This window comes from Gorilla gorilla, chromosome 12 (assembly GCF_029281585.2).
Source record: "Gorilla gorilla gorilla isolate KB3781 chromosome 12, NHGRI_mGorGor1-v2.1_pri, whole genome shotgun sequence".
In the NCBI taxonomy this organism is placed as follows: Eukaryota; Metazoa; Chordata; class Mammalia; order Primates; family Hominidae; genus Gorilla; species Gorilla gorilla.
In genome coordinates this window covers 49101195-49120132 of record NC_073236.2, presented here as the reverse complement: position 1 = coordinate 49120132, position 18938 = coordinate 49101195, and the positions used below count along the sequence as shown (strand labels likewise).

Below are 18938 nucleotides of genomic sequence, written 5' to 3'. Positions count from 1 at the left end.
GCCTGTGACTCAAATACTGTATTGGTGGAAAAACTTTCAAATCATCAACCACACATATTTGGGTTTTACCAGCTCCATGGCACATACGAAAAATAGCCAGTACTTAGAGATTGTTCTTATTATCATCCTAGACATTTGTGGATATTAATTTTTAATTCTTATATAACCCTATGAGTATGAAACTCTTATCCCCATTTTGTAAATTGGCTGAATGTGTCAGTTCTCTAATGCTGTGTAACAAATTCCTGCAAATGGAGTGACTTTAAAACAAACCCCATCTATGAGTTCACAGTTCTGTGGGTCAGAAGTCTGGGCAGACTCCACTGGGTTCTCTGCTCAGGGTCACACAAACCAAAATCAAGATGTCAAAGGGGTTGGGTTCATGTCTGGAGGCTTTAGGGGAAAATTGACTTGCAAGCTCATCAGGGTTGTTGGTGGAATCCAATTCCTTCTGGCTATAACCTTGAGGTCTCTGTTTTACTGCTGGCTGTCAGCTGGGGGTTGCTCTTAGTGCTTAAAGACCTCCCGAATTCCTGACACATGACTTTCTCCTGCTTTGAGTCTCTGACTTCCTCTTCTGCTTTCAGCCAGAGAAAACGTGCTGCAATTTTTTTTTTTTTTTTTTTGAGACAAGGTCTCATTCTGTCACCCATGCTGGAGTGCAATGGCATGATCACAGCTCACTGTAGCCTCTCTGAGTAGCTGGGACTACAGGCATGCACCACCATGTCTGGCTAAATTTTTAATTTTTCTTATAGGTAAGGTCTCACCATGTTGCTAGCTGGTCTTGAGCTCCTAGATTCAAGTGATTCTTCCACCTCAGGCTTCCAAGTATTGGGATTTCTGGTGTGAGCCACCACGCCTGGCCAATGCCTTGCTTTTAAAGGGCTCACCTGACTGGGTCAGGCCTACTCATCTATTCTCCTTATTTTGTGGTCAGTTAACTTGGACTTTATTATACTTACAAAATCCTCTTACAGTATTACCTATTATTAGTGTTTGACTGAAAAAGCAGAGACAGGAATCTTGGGGAAGTATCTTTAGAATTCTGCCCACTGCCCTGAGGTTCAGAGAAGTTAGGTGATTTATCCAAGGTCATACAACCAGCAGTGGAAACCAGATTCAAATCAAGGCATTCTGGCCCCCAGAGTCTATGACCTTGAATAATACCCTGCAGTGTGACGAGAATCCAGTGCTGCATTGGAAATTCTGCTGGGCAGATTTTCTGACAATCTGATGTAGCCATGCAGGTGAGATGCACTGGGCTACTTTGTTCATAAGGACCGGAACTATCCATGGTGCCTTGTCTACTCACTCCCATCACCTCCGATGTAACCGAAGACAGACATGACCAAAGAAATCAGGACTCTGCTTTTCAATGGATTGAACCCACGGATGCTGCACCATTTTCCATGAGTCAGCAGCACCATTTCCAGGTTTTTGCTGCCCCCAGAACTTGGTTACCCCTCAAATCCTTTCATCATCAGCATGAGTGAAATCAATGTGACTCCCATTAACAAGAATATTATTATTGTGCACATGAGAATTAAGCCCAAAATGCAATCTGTGCTCACACAGGTTTGATGATGGATGGATGCAGTGGTGTGCTGGCAGTGACTTGTTCTGGGTTTTGGAACTAATTTGCTCATCTCTGCCCAACTCACTTTCAGTGAGAGCATGCTGGTAGTTTGCAATTGGCAATTGGGGAGAATTTACACTAGAGAAATCAGCAAACACTACAAATTAGGGTTTGCTTTATTCATTTATATTTGAAGATGTGATTGCTAAACATTTGCCAGCACACCTCTGGATGGATGGATGGTAGACGGAAGCGGTGAGAGCCAAGAGAGCTTGGGGATTCCAGCTTTCATAACCAGAAGCATGGACATTGTTGGAATGCTTATGGGGGTGTGGAGGGAGGACCCCCAGCATCAGCCCAGGAGAATGAGTCTTGTGAGCTGGGAGATGAAGTCTCTAAATAAGTGAGAAGGGAGGTGATTTGAGCTAGGAATCTTGGCAAATAGCCCCAGGGCAGAGGTAGAGGGGAGGAGAAAAAAGAACCATCAGAGCCAGGAAGATCAGTGGAAAACTGGAGGCCTCACAGAAAGCAAGGGGCTTGCTTGAGCAGAATGATGCCTCTTGAGTTTCTTGAAAAGGAAAAGGTAGGGGTAAGGGGCTGTTTAATCTATTAATACTTCAGCCCACTCTCAGCACCCAAATAATAGGGTGGGTGCATCAAATCTTGGTAGCCATATATGTAAGAATACTTGTAGGGGTTGTTTAATTTAGGGCCTTATAAAGACAATAAAGTGACTTATTGAGAGTCACTAAACCAACACCCAAGTATTTAATGAAAATACTTTTTAGCTCATATGGCTTGAGACACCAAACTATGACTATATAAATAGAGAGCTATACCATGTTTATAGATTGGAAGACTTAATGTAGTAAAGAAGTAGATTCTACCCAAATTCATTGATAGGTTTACTGCAGTTCCTTTCAAAATCCAAGGGGGGGGGGGGGGGACATTTTGTAGATACAAATGAACTGATACTAGAATTTATATAGAAAAAAACCAAGAATAGCCAAAATAATTTTGAAAAAAGAAGAATAAAGTTGGAGGAAACATACTACCTGATTTTAAGATTTAACATATAGCTGTATTAATCAAGATTGTGGTGTTGGGAAAGGAATAGACTGGTAGATTAATGGAACAGAATTGAAAGTCCAAATATAAATGCACATAATATGGCCAAGTGATTTCTTTTTTTTTTTTTTAGATGGAGTCTTACTCTGTCGCCCCGGTTGGAGCGCAGTGGTACAATCTCGGCTCACTGAAACCTCCCTCTTCCAAGTTCAAGCAATTCTCCTGCCTTGGCCTCCCAAGTAGCTGGGACTACAGGTGTGCACCACCATGCCTGTGTAATTTTTTCTGTTTTAGTAGAGATGGGGTTTCACCATGTTGCCCAGGCTGGTCTCGAACTCCTGACCTCAGGTGATCTGCTTGTCTTGGCCTCCCAAAGTGCTAGGATTACAGGCGTAAGCCACCATGCCCAGCCAGCCAAGTGATTTTTTTTTACAAAGTCCCAAAAACAATTCAATGGAGGAAAGATAGACTTTTTAACAAATGGTGTTTTATTGGATATCCTCAGTCAGAAAACTCCTCAATCTAAACCTCACATATTGTGAAAAATTAACTTAGAATTGATAATATGCCTAAATATAAAATGTAAAACTCTAAAACTTTTAGAATAAAACAGGAGAAAAATCTTCATTACTAGAGTTAGGCAAATATTCCTTAGAAGACCTAAAGCACTATCCATAAAAGAAAGATAACATCAGTTGGATTTCATCAAAATACTTTTATTCTGCAAAAGATATTGTTAAAGAGGATGAAAAGACCAGATGTAGACTGGGAGAAAATATTTGCAAATTACATACTTGATCTAAAAAGTTGTACCTAGAATGTATAAAGGTGGCTCTAAACTCAACAGTAAGAAAACAAAGAATCCGATTAAAAAGTGGAGAAAAGAATGAGCACACGAAAGGATGCTCAGCATCATTAGTCATTAGGGACATGCAAATTAAAGCTATGAGGAGACACCATGACTCACATGTTAGAGCAGCTAAACTAAAAATACTGACAATACCAGCAGGGGAAAGGATGAGGATCAACTGGTCTCTCATGCATACATTGCTGGCGGAAATGCAAAATGGATTGTATGGTCACTTTGGAGAAAGTTTGACAGTTTCTTATAAGGGTAAGCATACAGTTACCATGTCACCCAGCAGTAAATTAACTATTTACTTTAGACAAAAGAGAAACTTACATCCATACAAAAATGTGTACACAAATGTTTACAGCAGTTTTGTTTGTCACAGCCAATGTGGAAAACAAAACAAATTTCTCTCAACAGGTGAATGGATGAACAACCTATGGTATATCCGTACAATGGAATAGTTCTCAGACATCAAAATAAATAAAATCCCACAACATCACCAAAGGAGACTTTAGTTTCATCTGTAATGTTTTAAGGTTTTAAGTAGACAGACTATTTTCATGTTCTATTTGTTGTTGAATTTTTTAAATTGATGTTTCTTTTATTACAAAGTATGAAAACTACAAGAGCATACCTCCCTGCCTGGTCAATGTCCTGTCATGTAGATAGATTCTCCCTCACCATAGCCAAACCCTCTCCTTGAGCAGTAGGTTCTAGCCTTCTTTCTACCCCACCAAATTCCTTCTCATTCTCTCTTGCATCATCAATTTTTCTCTTTCTACCAAATTATTTCTATCAATAAGTACACGGATGGGCTATTATTTTTCCCATCTTAAGAAATAAGGAAATCTCTCTTGACCTCATTTCCCCCTCCAGCTATAGCTTGATTTCTAGAAAGCAGTGTCTGTTCTGTCTTCAATTTCTTTCCCCTTTCTCTCCTCACTCAATTCAGAGTTTCACCCCCTCTTCCCCAGCAAATCCTTTTTTTGCCAAATCCACGGATGCTTTTCTGTCTCCACCTTACATGACCTTTCAGCAGTGATTATGCAGGTGATCAGTCTCTCCTCCTTGAAGCACCTTCTTCACTTGCCCTTGAAGGTCCTACACTCTCCAGGCTTCCCTCCCACCTCACCAGCCCTTACTTCCCCCACTCCCATCTTTGCTGGCTCCTCCTCACTCCCTGACCTCTTAAAGCTGCAGGGCAGGGCTCAGTTCTTGCTTTCTTTTTCTACATTCATTTCTGTGGTGAACTTATGCAATTTCCTAACTTTACAGACTACATTAGATCCAATTTAAGATGTCCTCAATTATAAGATGCACCATTAAGTTAAAGTTCCACTAAGGAAGAAGGAAGCACTGCCAATTAAACTCTTTTCAAACTCTTTTTTTTTTTTTTTTTTTTGATATGGCGTCTTGCTCTGTCACCCAGGCTGGAGTGCAGTGACAGTCTTGGGTCACTGCAACCTCCACCTCTCAGGTTCAAGCGATTCTCCTGCCTCAACCTCCCCAGTAGCTGGGATTACAGGTACTCACCACCATGCCCGGCAAATATTTGTATTTTTAAGTAGAGACAGGGTTTCACCATGTTGGCCAGGCTGGTCTCGATCACCTGACCTTGTGATCCACCCACCTCGGCCTCCCAAAGTGCTGAGATTACAGGTGTGAGCCACTGAGCCCAGTTGCCAATCAAACTCTTACATCCTATCATCCCAATTTCAGATGTCTCTTTGTTCTCAGAGTCCCTAAACTGCTCTGGAGTGAGTGATGATGCTTCTCCTTCCCAGCACCCCTCTTGGGGAACAGGGTTCGCACCCTTCCTTCTATCTCTTTCCTTCTAACTCTCTTCATCACCCAGCCTATGGAATCCTTATATGAGCTTGGGATGGTATCGCCTGTTTCTACACCTAGCTTTGCCACATATGGTTGGGCACATCACAACTTGTATGGATTTACTCCATTGGGTTGTGCAGTATATAATCTGTACAACTATACATTGTTGCCTGACTTCACCCATTCCTCCAAGGTTTTTTATTTTTCTCTTTATAATACTGTCTTAGCCCATTTTTTGTTGCTATAACTGAACACCTGAGGCTGACTAGTTTACAAAGAAGATAAATTTATTTTTAACAATTCTGGAGTCTGGGAAGTCCAAGGTTGAGGGGCTGCAACTGGTGAGGGGCTTCTTACTGGTAGGGACTCTCTGCAGAGTCCTGAGATGGCTCAGGGCAACACACGGTGAGAGGACCCACCAGAGACGGCCAAAGTGGCTTTCATGTGAGACCCACTTTTGTGATAACCCATTAATCCATTAATTTATGAATGGGTCCATTCATGAGAGCAGAGCCCTCATGACCCAATCATCTCCGAAAGGCCCCACCTCTCATATTGCTCCATTGGGATCCAAGTTTCCAACACATGAACTTCTGAGGAACACATTTAAACTACAGCAAATACCTTGTCCTGGACTTTTGAAACTTTAAAGCAAGAAGGAGATTCTTTAGTTCTGTGCATTCTTCCCTGTTATTTCTTGCCTGAGGCAATCGCTGTAGCCTTGGGGTTTTTGCTCCAGTTGGGCACCCCTGAGCTTACCACGGTGGCTAGAAAAAACATGCCCTCACTGACATAGGCCTGGGAGCCCATCTAGGAGCCATTCACAGTGGTAAGGGGTGGCCCTTATCTTGCATAGCCAATGAGAAGACTCCCCTGGCTATGAGGGTGGAGTCCATCTTAACCAAATGTCAAGGTTGCTGCCAATGGGGGAGGAATGGAATGAATGTGGGGGAACCCATTGGGTCTACTCCACAGGGTCAAAGGCAGGGATAGTGTTACTGGGATGAAAGAGACTTGAGCCTGTGTTTAGGTCTACAGACAGGAAGCGATTAAAGATGTTGGAGGGCTGTAATCCCAGCACTTTGGGAGGCCGAGGCGGGCGGATCATGAGGTCAGGACATCGAGACCATCCTGGCTAACATGGTGAAACCCCGTCTCTACTAAAAATACAAAAAATTAACCGGGCGTAGTGGCGGGCGCCTGTAGTCCCAGCTACTCGGGAGGCTGAGGCAGGAGAATGGCGTGAACCCGGGAGGCGGAGCTTGCAGTGAGCTGAGATTGCGCCACTGCACTCCAGCCTGGGCGACAGAGCCAGACTCTGTCTCAAAAAAAAAAAAAAAAAGATGTTGGAGGAAAGAGCCTAAATTTGGTTAGGAGCAAAATCCTAGAGAACAAATGAGGTGTAGGGGGAGGGTCTAGATTTGAAATGAGGGCATGAAACTTCTCCTGGATGGAGGATGATGGAGAGACCTGCTATGAAGGTGTAAGTGAAGGAAGGGATGTGAGGGCCTCTAACAGTCTTGTGTCCTCCAGGTAGGAGGAGCAGCACAGCTGGAGATATGGGTAGTGTGGACAGCTTCATGGTACTTTCTGGGGAGTGTCCAATGTGTAATTTTAATTGGCTCTTTTCATTAAATAGAATTGATATTATTTTAAGAGATAGATCACTTGAAAATTAGAATTTTGATTCACTTCTCAAATGAAGAGAAAGTGCCTTTGCCTCATGTATGTGTGCAGAATTTGGGAGAATACATCATGAGCTCAGGGAATGTGTGTGCGAAGATGTTTGAAAAGTCACTTGTGGGAATTTGCCTGGCTTGGTGGTTGGGAATGTGGACTCTGAAGCCAGGAGGCCTGGGCTTACATCCAGGCTCTGCAGCCTTGGGTAGGCTCCTGAACACCTCTGTTTCTTTGCTAAAAAGTGGGCAGGATATCACTATTTTTGGTATAGACCTACCGGAAGGATCAGAAGACTTAATACCTGTGTGTGTTTTGGAGAGTTATTGGCACATATTAGATAGTTTTACTGTGAATCATCATTATTTATAATAATTCTCTGACATGCTGGCATGTACACTGTCTTTAGAAATGAAATTTGTTTTGTTTTCCTAATTTCGTGGAACCTACATTTTTCCAGTGCTATTTTCTTTGGGGAAAGAGCATGCAGATGTTCCGTGTTTTCAATGTAGCGGTGTATAAAATGTCATCATTGTTTCCTTTCTGGTGGAATATTCAGAGCCAGCTTAAAGATAATCTACTCCAGAAAGTTCCATATTAGCAATTATGTGGGGGCTGGTGCTCATATGCCTCAATGAATAATTTATTTATTAGTATATTGGGAATGGCCTCCCTCTTCTCACACTAGCACCTTTTCCCCACTTTCCAGCCCATTTCCAAATGAGAAGGGCTGAAGTCAATCAGGAATTAAGATTTAGCATTTGTGGGATTATCTTCGGATGCGACACTGGGGGGGGACACAGTTTCACTCACTCTCCATGGTGGCAGTCCAAATTGCTCTTTCGGGACCCTGGCTGTGTCTAAAGCCTCAGAATGATCCAGAAGGCTCCTATAACAGTGCCACTGTGGAAGAAACCACTTCTAATATGGCAGGAAGGTGTGGCCCTGCTTGGAGCCCATGTTTTCTAACTATTTCACATTTCTTTCTTTCATCCCTGGTGTTATTTTTTGAAATTAATTTTTATTTTCAGTTCTCCTAGGAATTAATGAGTTAACTTAATAAAAGTAAAAGTCTTCATAAAGAAGGTAAAGGCTGGCTTTCCACATAGAGAACAAACATAACAACCCACATCCTCTGCAGAGCTCCTGGTCAATGCATTCTTCTAGTGGGGCTGCCACACCCCTGGGGCCTCAGGCAAGCCCCTTGTGGATGACAGGGGCTGGGCTCAAAGCACTCTCTGGGGCTGTGCCTCCTTCCTGTTCTCCATTCTTTTCTCTAAAGGAAATGCACTGCAATGAATTGCACAATACAGACATTCCTAAATTCTGGAAAACCAGCAGGCTTTGAACTCTCCTGGGGGAAAAAAACCATAAAAAACAAAACTGCAAGGAATGAGACTATTTGGCCAAATGGCCAATATGCTACAACTTTCATAGGGAACTCACCACACTTGGTATTGCCTGATGGAAAAAAAATGCCCTGAATTTCCCGATAAAAGATTTGAGATGTGGCAAAGGAATAAATATTTTTTCCCTAAGATAAATCTAGCTGTAAATGAAAACTGGGTCTCATGCCTCGGACAAAATATTATTTCCTTATTTACTCTAAGTCTATATCAGAATATAGCCTACATAGCATCAGGTACTAAGCCAAAAAAGGCTCCAAGGGCACCATTGTTCATCCATGACTTTGACTGTGTCACCCCCCAGAAATCTTGAGTTGGGCAAATGCAATCACAGCAGCCTTTGGTGGCTTCTTGAGCAGTTGCTAAGGATCACATGGATTCTGCTCACACCCAGTGCTTCTCATAATTTAAAAATGCTTGAAGCTGTGGGAGGCTGCCCGGCCCTTTGCATTATTCAAAAGAAAACCAGGAGGCAGCGACAATTCTTGATTCTTGCAGATAAACATTCTCCAACAACTATTAAGAGTTGGATTGCTCTACCTTCATTTAATTCCTTGGTGCTTTACTATTTGAATCTAGAATATTCTTGAAGTCTGAAAGATGGATAGAAAAGAGGTAAGTCATGTAAACTTATAAACAGGGCACCAACCCCGCTAACAGACAGCTTTGAAGAGATGATGATTTTAGATCTTGTGAATTGTTATGTCAGAGGAATACATGCAGAAGAAAACAGGCACCGAAATAGTTATTACCAGAGCAAAGTAAATCTGAACACCTAAAAGAATAAGAAAATATCTTATGCTTCTCTCTACTCTGAACTGCCTTGAAAAGAGCAAGAATTTCATACATGAGCCTGTATAGCACATTACAAAATCTGAGTATGTATTTGAAATTCAAATACACACAAAGTTCATGCATTTTATTTTCCAGTTGTTCTCAAGACTCCTAAATAAAGCATTTCCCCTGTGTGGGCGACCCCTGGGTCCCCTGTGGGGTCAGTGTTTGGGTCTCTCTGAGAGGATCAGGAAGGCTGCTCTTCCAGGAAGGGCTGCAGGGACCCTGGGAACCGGACCAGTCCAGCTCACAAGTATGAAGAGAATGTCGGGAGAGGAAGTGGTGGCTATGAGTCAGCATGAGTCATCTCGTTCCAATGAGAATGAAGGCTGAGGTGTGCGCCTTTTTTTTTTTTCCTTCTTAGTCGTGTGTACATCATTGGGAATGGAGGGAAATAAATGACTGGATGGTCGCTGCTTTTTAAGTTTCAAATTGACATTCTAGACAAGCGGTGCCTGAGCCCGTGCCTGTCTTCAGATCTTCACAGCACAGTTCCTGGGAAGGTGGAGCCACCAGCCTCTCCCTGGTGAGTATGTTTCTGTCATTTTTAGGGTTGCTTCTGCAGTTTGCCTTGGAGTCTGGGCTGTGGGAAAGGCTGCTGCGTCCTGGTGAGGACACTGAGTTTCTTTCAGACTTTGAAGATCTGTCGTTTTAGAAAAGTGGCTGCCTCTGTCACCAGCCCCATGGTTACTGTCCTGTAGTGTGACTGTCAGGAGGTGTTTCTCAGTCCTTCGTTGTAAGAGTGTAGATGCCGGTTGCACCTTCTGTTGTCTTGGAAGAGACTGCAGTGCTTGGCTGGAAAATAAGCTGCTCGGGACTCCTCTGAGAAGCCAAAGTGAAGCTCAGAGATGGAAGCGGGTATACTTGTGCTAACCCAGGGTTGCTGAGGTTGGGTGAGCTTCCGCTTCTCAGAGGTGGAGGAGAGGCAGCTCCTGAGCCATTTCTGGCCTCGTGGTCAGAGCTGCCCAATTTCAGTGTGAGAAATACCAGAGAGGCAGAACTTTGGCTGCCTTCTCTAAAAGCATATGAATGATTGCAGGAGCGTATTTTACGTCCTTTCCTTTTCCTTAACGTTGAAAGTCACAAACTGTAGTAAAATCAGGAAGAACGTAAAAATGCTGGGGGCTAGCTAGCGCTGGGGGTGGGGGACTGGGGAGGACTGAGGAGGGGGCCACTCAGTCTTTGAGGCCTGACCCTGACTTGATCTTGATAGGTATTTCTCAGGCTGTTAGTATTCCGATGAAGCTTAGCTTTACTGTCAAGTAAAATACAGGAAACATTTTTTTTAATGTTGTTCTAGTTACTGTAAATGAAACGGTTAAAATGTCATAAATACCTTATGATAAACATTTTTCAAATTTGCTTAAAAAGCAACACATCAGTAGGCAGGGTATGACAGGGAGCTTTTTCAGTACAGTCATTTGAGTGTGTGGGCTTCCTGGGTTAATAATGAGTCAGCACCCAATTCTAAAATTGGAGCAGCTAAGAGAATGTTCAATCTGCTCCTCAGCACAGCACGGTGGCTGGCCGGCCCCCCGTAGGAACGCTTGGCTGGTGGATCTCGGGTTAAAATCGACTTAGGATGCCCCCCTTATGTAAGTGACCAGCTCCCAGCTTGGGTCCCAGCTCCTCTGGGCTACTGCTGAGAGACCCCCTCTGCTAAGGGATCTGTCTCTGAGGCAGGAGCTAACACATTTGGCTTCCAACCTTTGGCTAGTGTTGACGATTTTTAGGTTGTCTTGAGGCAACAGGTTGAACATAGTTTCTGAAATGAAAAATCTAGTGTTTATTAAGGCTAGGGCAGCTGAGGGCTGAGCCTGCATCTGGAGCCTTGAGATGTTCCGCTTGCACGTCACCCTCGCCGAGGGATTGGGCGGGAGAGTCGGTCACCGAGTGAACTTCAAAGTTGGCGCTCTGCATGTGACGTGTAGCGTGGGAAGATTAAGTCAGCTTAAAATGAGAGAACAAGATTCCAAGGAAGAAAACCTCCCCAGAACCTTACTCGTTTATAGATAAAAGAAGATAAATATTGAGAAAATTAAAAAAATAAAACAAAATAGTTGGGCTGCAAACCAGCAGCTCTGGGACCAGATGCAGCCCTGGTGAAGGCATCCCCCACCAGGTTCTGTTTGGCCTGCTCAGGATTGTTTTTTTTGTGTTGAGATAACTGTGGGTGGGGTCCACACTCTCCGGATCTCAGGCCCTGCCACACCCTAATGCCACAAAGCTTGGAGAGTGCGATTACAGCGAGGCTCAGAAGCCAGGCTGAGGGCCTGCCAGCCTCGTGGGGCTGCTGTGTGGTCCCCATGGGTTAGCATCTGCCCGGCCACTGGAACAGGGCCTGGATGGAGAAGGAACTCCATCAACACTAACTCTGCTAGACTCTCTTATTATCTGCCCTCTGAAGGCATTTGGGCTTGTGGCCCTTGAGTTAGTTCCGTGGCTTTTTCAAGAAAGATCCTGCAGTTCCAACGTGAGCAGCAGTTGTTTCCAAGGCTAACAATTTCGCGCCAACTAGAAGCCTCCACAAGTCAGGTGCCAGGCATTTTTAAGCCAGTAGAGCAGCTCTGCTTGTCTCTCTGGGTGAGTCCTCTCAGGGTGAGACCCTGTCTCCTTGTAAGCACTCGGAGACGTGCCACCTTCATGGAGACGGGAGCCAGTCAAAGGCAAACTGCCTTAGACAGCTCTTCTGTGTGGTGTGGACACCAACATTCGATCATCCTTGTTTCAGAGAAGGTGCTGGGCCCCAGACATGTGCTTATCACTGGGTCCCATGTCCTTCAATCCTTTAAAGGGTTTTAAGGTGGCTGATTTTTATCCCAGACATTGATCATGTTTTTTTTCATGCAGAATTTGGGCAGTTGTCTGGACATTAGGAGTTGAGTCACCTCCTACCCATGAGGAACAAGCCTATGGGGGTACTGATATTATCACTTCTGTCATCAAGAAATAAGGCCGCGGGCATGCCTGAATATAGAGCATGTATTAATCGAACTGTGAAAATGAAACACAGACAGTGATGACAGCTGGAAGTTGGCCAATGTCCTGTTGTCATGTTGCCCTCAGCCTAGGGACTGGCCTGTGGCTCACTGACCCTGTCTCCCACTCTCCACCTCTCATCAGCACCTGGACCTGGTGCACCTGGTCTACCTCATGTCCAGTGTTTTCCACAGTACCTGACTGGTATCCCCGCCCTTGGTTGTTGAGTGGTGAGCTCGTCCCTATGTTGGCAAGTTACTTAATTCCTTGGTGTCCCGCCTTCCTCATTATAAAATGAGAATAGTCATAGCATGAATGTCATGAGTCCTTGTGAAGATTTTATGATTAGCATACAAGTTACAAGGAGACACGATAACTGTTACGTACATACTCATTCATTCAGAAATATAACAGACAGCTTAGTGTCTCCACCTGGGTCCCTCTGCCCTGTGGGAATCCATAAAGAATTGATTCTCATCCCCCAGAAGTGAGATCCCGCTTGTGTCATCAATTACATGGCATGTTCTACATTTACAGGACATTTATTTATTAGGTAAGTGGGGAATCCTCCTTGGTTCTCTCCAGGAAAACCTGGAGTTCTAGATATCATCATCATCATCATCATCACTGTCATCATCATTGACATCATCACAATAAGAACTCCCATTGTATTCAGCCCTAACCGTATGGTAGCAACTTTATGGTATTCCCTTTAACCTTCTCCCACCCCAATATCCATCCTGGAAGATGGGAAGGATGATAGGTTTATTGACTCACTCAAGGCGGTGGGACTCTCCAGCAGGTATCAGGCACAGCATCTGCTTCAAAGAACACATCGGCGACAGGGGAGCCCCTTGCACTCACTCAGGACAGGAGAATCAGGAAAAGCAGCAGATCTGCAGGGCTTTGTGTGTAATCCAACCAGACTGATGCCACAGGCCAGGAAACCGAGGACGGTTGGCTTCAGACCTACCCTGGAGTGGAAGCAGCTGGATTCTGTCCTCACGCTTCCTGTCTAAAGCCAGCTAGAGTAAATTTCTAGTCATCTAGATTCTGGTTATTTGGAAATCATCACAGTATCTGGAGATGACTCATATTGAAAAAAATTAAATAAGATACACTTAAAACTTAACCCAGGGTGAACATAACATGGCCTTTCCTTGTCAATTCTGAAGAAGATCATTCAAGTTTGTGCAGTGCCTTCAAGCCAGATGCTCTCTTCCATTCTGCCAGGGTCCTAAAGAAGTACTACTGTGTCCTTTAGATCACTCTGCCTTGATCACTCTGTCCCGTCACTCTGCTGTTTCACCTGTCAGTGAAATACCTGGTATCGGCCTGCCAACGTGAAGCATTGAATGCTTTATATGTCTCCATCCTGATTGTTTAGGCTTTGAATGCTGAGAAGTATCTGCACTTTGTTGGTCAATTGTAGATGGTGCTAATTTGTGGGGAGTTTTTCCTGCAACTTCCCCTTGTGCCATAATCCAGAGGACCTCCCTCTGCCCCCAGTGCTCTGGGCTAGGCAGCTATGGGCCTGGCTCAGGGCTGTCGGGCAAGGATTGGACTCTCTATAGGTTCCGTTAGGTTCTGGTTAGATCACAGAGCTCAGGCAAGGAAAAGCCGACAATAGATCAGAAGGAAGTTGAGTGCTCAGGAAGGAGGAGTGGGCAGGATGCTTGGTGGTGTCAGAGGATTCCTTCGGATTAAAAAAATAGATGTTATTGCACTTTGTGTAATCAGAAAAGCTAAGGTTGACAGCAGATCTTATCCACTGTGGTTTTCCTGCTTATCTTTTGTTTTAGGAGTGATAACCCTGCGAGTGAGGGCTTCTGCTACAGGGTCTTGTAGCTCTTCTCTTCATCCTGCCATTTAAAACATTTATTGGACTAAAAATCACAGGATTTTTAATGATGACAGAAAATGTATTATTTTAGCTGTTCTCACTGGACAAATCACTTACGGAGTGTTGATTAATACATTGATAAGTTTCTATCAATTCAGCTAGGTACAAGGGAAAATGTATAAAATAGCAAGGGCTCCGAAAAGAGTCAGGCTTAATTTCTCTTGCACAGAAAAAGGATTCTATTGCTCTTTCTGTTCCGTCCTCAAACAGGAAGCAGGTTTTCTGGGACAAGGGTCAACAGGCAGCCAGTTCATCCATCTGCCTACTCCGCCATCCTTAGCACTGGCTTCATTCCTCCAAGTTATCTTATACTTCAAGAAGGCTGCTGGAGCTCCTGCCATCACTTCTGCATTCCAGACAGAAGAGAGGAAGGAAGTGGGGGGCAAAAGGCAAAGCCTCCTAGATGTCAGACTCCTCTGCAGGCCTTTCCTTGAATTCCCAGCTAACCCTTTCAGCCTAGTCTTTCACTGGCCACCCTATCTGTAAAGGAGCTGGAGGAGGAAGATGGAGGAGTGAGGCAAGGCCCTGAGATGATGCAGAGCAAGGGGCACACAAGAGGGGACTCAGGTCCAAGGTGAAATAGCAGCAAGCACCCTCCCTCCAAAACCCACCGCCTCCTTATGAACCCCTTTGGCCTTGATTATGCCAGTAGATAATGGGTATGTGACAGTTTTAGCTTCTCTGGCATTTGATCAGGTTGAATTATGTGAATAGACTCCATGTCCTTGGAGACGAACCTGTTCTAAAAATTCTAAGCAACCAGCCATTTGGCTCTTTGCTGGAAAGTAGCCTGGCTTTTGAAGCCAAGTCTGGACAGTTTCCTTGCTGCACCTCAGGACTCAAAGGACATGGTCCTGACTCAGGAAGAGCTGGCTTTGAGGGAAGGGGTGAGTCATGAACCCAAGCACAGCAGAGATTCTTGGTGTGTGCTGCAGAAGGTGAGAGTAGCCCCCATCTCCCTGTGCCAGTCTCCTGGGGGAAATTTATGATGGCCTTACATAATTGGGCTTATATGTGTTTCACTAGAAAGACAAAAAAAGGTGAGACCTTGTCTGCCAATTCGCTACCACCTCCTTGGGGTCTAAGAGCTAGGCTGTTTGTTCAAAGCTAGGCTCCTTTGTGTATTAACAGTGTGACCCCGGGCATCATCCTTAACCCCTCTTTGTCCCAATTCCAAATCTGAATGATGGGGATGATAATGGTAGACTCTGCCACATATGGTTCTGAGGACTAAGTGAGGCCACATGTGCAAAGGATCTGGAACAGTGCCTGGCCCCAAGTCAGCCCTCAGTCAACAGAACAGTGTTTGGATTGTCCTTATTACTTTATTGGATACATGATAAATACTGGTGAAATGCATGAATGAAAAGAAATCCTACTTGATTTTAATACAAAAATCAAACAAGTGACTTCTGTCCCTTTGAATACCCTCCTCCAAGTGGTCCAAAGTCCTTGAAGCTACCATCTCCTTGGTACCCTTCCTGATGCTTCTGGTGTGGGCAATGTGGTTACTTCACCAAGTAGACCCTGGTTACAGAGAAGTTAAATGATTTGTCCCCAGGCCCACTCACAGGAGAGAGTACTATACAATATCAATCTGGTTGTCTTCAGCACTCTGTTGTAGAGACTTCCAGTATGCATTCTCTTCTGCTTCCTCTGTTGTCAACCACAACTCCATGTTGTTAGGGACAACAGTGTGCCCAGTTAAAAAACGATATTTCCTAGTCTCCTTTACAGATACGGTGGCCAATGAAAGATATAGGCTGAAAGGGTTAGCTAGGGATTCTAGAAAAGCTCTCTAAAGGAGACTGACATGTAATAGGCTTAGCATTTTGCACCTGAATTCTCTCCTTCCCCCTGTCTGGAATGCAGATGTGATGGCTGGAGGTCCAGCAGCCTTCATGAAGCCATAAGACAATGTGGAGGAAAGAAACCAGTGCTAAGGATGGCAGAGCAGGCAGATGGTCACAGGTCTTTGGGTGACCAGCTATTTTGCCTGCCTGGAGATTTGACTATTTTTGGAGCCGGATGCAGAGGGAGGTGGGAAAAATATTCCTGCTGAAATTCAACCTGTAGGAGTATTTTTCAGGGTGTCAGGGTCACCTCTGTGTGGAGCTGCCTTTCAGGTCTCTGGTATAGGGGGCAAGGGTCATGGCCTCATGGTGATGCCCAGGGACCCCAGGTGCTTTGGTCTTTGCAGACCACTTTCTTATGAAAAAGCAGAGTGTGACTGCTCTGGCAGAAAGATAAATGTCATTCAGGCTGATTCATTGTTATACATTCATTTTCATTTATTTGTGGTTTTCCTCTGATTTTAAAATAAATCAAAATTAAAACACTTTTGCAGGCCCCTAACAGTATCATGGGCCCCATGCACTGTGCCCAGCGTGCCCAATGGACATGTAGGCCCCAAGAGGGCAGAGAGCAATCACAGAAGGACTTGCCCTGGCCAACATAGGCTGGTCTCTCTAGGGGCAGCTTCGGAATTGTGAATTACCCAGAGCTGCATGCCAGGAAATGTGGACCTAACTCTTGCCTCTGAGGAAGGCAGGCAGGCTTGGTTTCATGTACTGTTGATGAGCCCAACATCCTCAATGCTCACTCGAGCTTTGGAAATGACAAGCAGGATTTTCAGAACAGGATTCTCTGTCCTGTCCCTGTTTTAATTTCAGCCTCCTTATTCCCCATGTAATAATTCCCCATACTGGCTCAATTATTTGTTTAGCGGGTATGAATTCCAGTCTATAATGCCAAGGTATCAAAATGTGACATACCTTTACTCTAGAAATCTCTAAATTATATTAAATCTGCTCCAAGATCGCCCTGCCCTACCTCACCCTCTCTGCCTGGTTATTGGGAGATTCAAATTCTGTCATTATTGGGGATCCTTGCTTGTCATAATGCTCCAGATGTCATCAAACAAACTTGGGCTTAGGTGATGCCAGGAAACCTGGGCGGGAGCATCCATTGTCTGCGGTGGCTGCTACCATTGCAACTTTGACACCTACAGTCTCAGTGTGTGGGGGGCTCTGGGAGCTGCTCAGGGCCTGCTGCAGTTGGGGTGGACCCCACACCTCTCGTGATCTGTCCTCTAACCGTAGGCTCTGCTGCTGGAAATGTGTCGCTGCTCTCATGGCCACGGTGTGAGCTCCCAGTCTCAGCAAATGCACCCAGCAATGCCTGATTGATAGGGCACCCTCTGTGGGCCTTGTCCTGCTTGCTGCTAGCTGCTGCTGGGCCTCTCCCAGCCTGGGCCTCCTGTCTCAGTCTGAAGGCCAAGAGACAGCAGCGACAGCAGAGGAGGCAGAAACAGAAAACTCTCCGAGGACCCGGGGAAGTCACAAGGTGGCTTCCCAAACTCTCTAGTGCAGCACTGTCTGATAGAACCTTCTGCAAGGATGGAAAAGTTCTGTATCTGTGCTGGTCAATGCAGCGGCCACAAGCCACATGTGGCTCCTAAGCAACTGAAATGTGGCTACTGTGACTAGGAACTGGATTGAAAGTTTTATCTAATTTCAGTTAATTTTAATTTAAGTGCCCACAACTGCATGTGGCTACCAGGTTGGACAGCACACATGTGGAACACAGACTCCTGATCTGGGAGCCTTGAAAGATGAGCCGTCACTCTGATGAGGTGGAGGGCCTGAATTGAGCCCTGCGGTGGCACTCGGCAGGTCTTCAGAGGGGCTGGTGACCCCTCCAAGGTGCACAGCCCCTGGGCTACGAGCAGTGGCTAGTCAGGTTGGGGTCCCTGGCCTCTGCCACGAGTGGCCACTAGTGGAAGCCTCAATGTCTCCACCTCCAGTGGGCTCTCAGGCCTCACACACCCATGCCAGGGTAGGGGGCCTGTCGAGGAGGATGCCCTGGCACCCAGAGCTTCTCTGCTGTTTGTCCTGAGGGTTCCCTTGGGCTGGGGGCCTCAGGTGCAGGGCACGTGCAGCCGGACTGTCCAGCCTTGTGGTATTTGCACATGAACTTTCCTGCGTGGGGATAGACAGCCTTATTCTTGTTTGTGTAAAGCCATTCCAGGAACTATTAATAGTTAGACTGGCATAAATAAGCCTCAGGTTTGGCTCTTGTTAGTGTCCTACAAATCCCTCAAACTTTACTCTTTTGGCTTTTTAAGGGAGAAGCTTTACAGTATGTTCAGGCACAATTGACAAGAAACATACAAGTTGTGCGGAGATGAGCAGACCCAGGGCCCCAGGCCTGAGCCTCTTTTCTCTCCCATGCCCTGCCTGCTCAAGTTACCTTGAGCACAAATGATGTCCTTCTGTGTGTGGGATCACAGACTGAGACACGGGGCTGTTCCTCCCCTGAAGTCACCCCTCAAGTTCCCCACATGATTTTACTCCTGGCTACTCCCCAGTTTGCTGTAGTTTGCTGGACCATGTGACCTTGGAGGGGCTCACAAGGCACAATGATGAAGCCACCGCCAGGGCTGAGCCTCAGCTCAGCCAGCTACTTAACGCATGCATAGCAAGTTACTTAACACCTACTGACCTCAGTTTCCTCACCCGTAAACTAGAAATAGAGGAACAATTACCACAGAGAGTTGTTCTGAGGATGCAAAGAGTTCTTGCATGAAAAATTCTTAGGAAAGTGCTGCACATAGTAGGTATTCAATAGCATTAGCTATTTAGATTGGAATTAGTGGCTTTTTGCCGTTTACTCCTGACTGTAGGAGCTGTTCTCTGGGCCCCAGATCTCCATTCCAGCAATGATCTCTCTCCTCCAACTCTGGCATTGGAGGAGTACCACAATCCTGCCTCCACGTTTCATTTGCTGACACCCAGGGGCAGCATTAGG

At 45.2% G+C, this 18938-nt stretch overlaps 1 long non-coding RNA gene across 6 annotated transcripts in view; it reads left to right on the top strand.

Annotated features, from left to right (window-relative positions):
• Positions 1–9410: 9410 nt before the first annotated feature.
• The window catches only part of LOC129531685 (uncharacterized), a 169454-nt gene continuing 159926 nt past the window's right edge, over positions 9411–18938 (top strand). For 3 of the 6 annotated variants that reach the window (XR_008677012.2, XR_010129911.1, XR_010129912.1), the window contains exon 1: positions 9482–9773. This is a non-coding gene — a long non-coding RNA (uncharacterized lncRNA). Of the gene's footprint in view, positions 9774–18938 lie in introns of all 6 variants that reach the window. The other 3 variants (XR_010129910.1, XR_008677010.2, XR_008677011.2) reach the window with 3 other exon arrangements.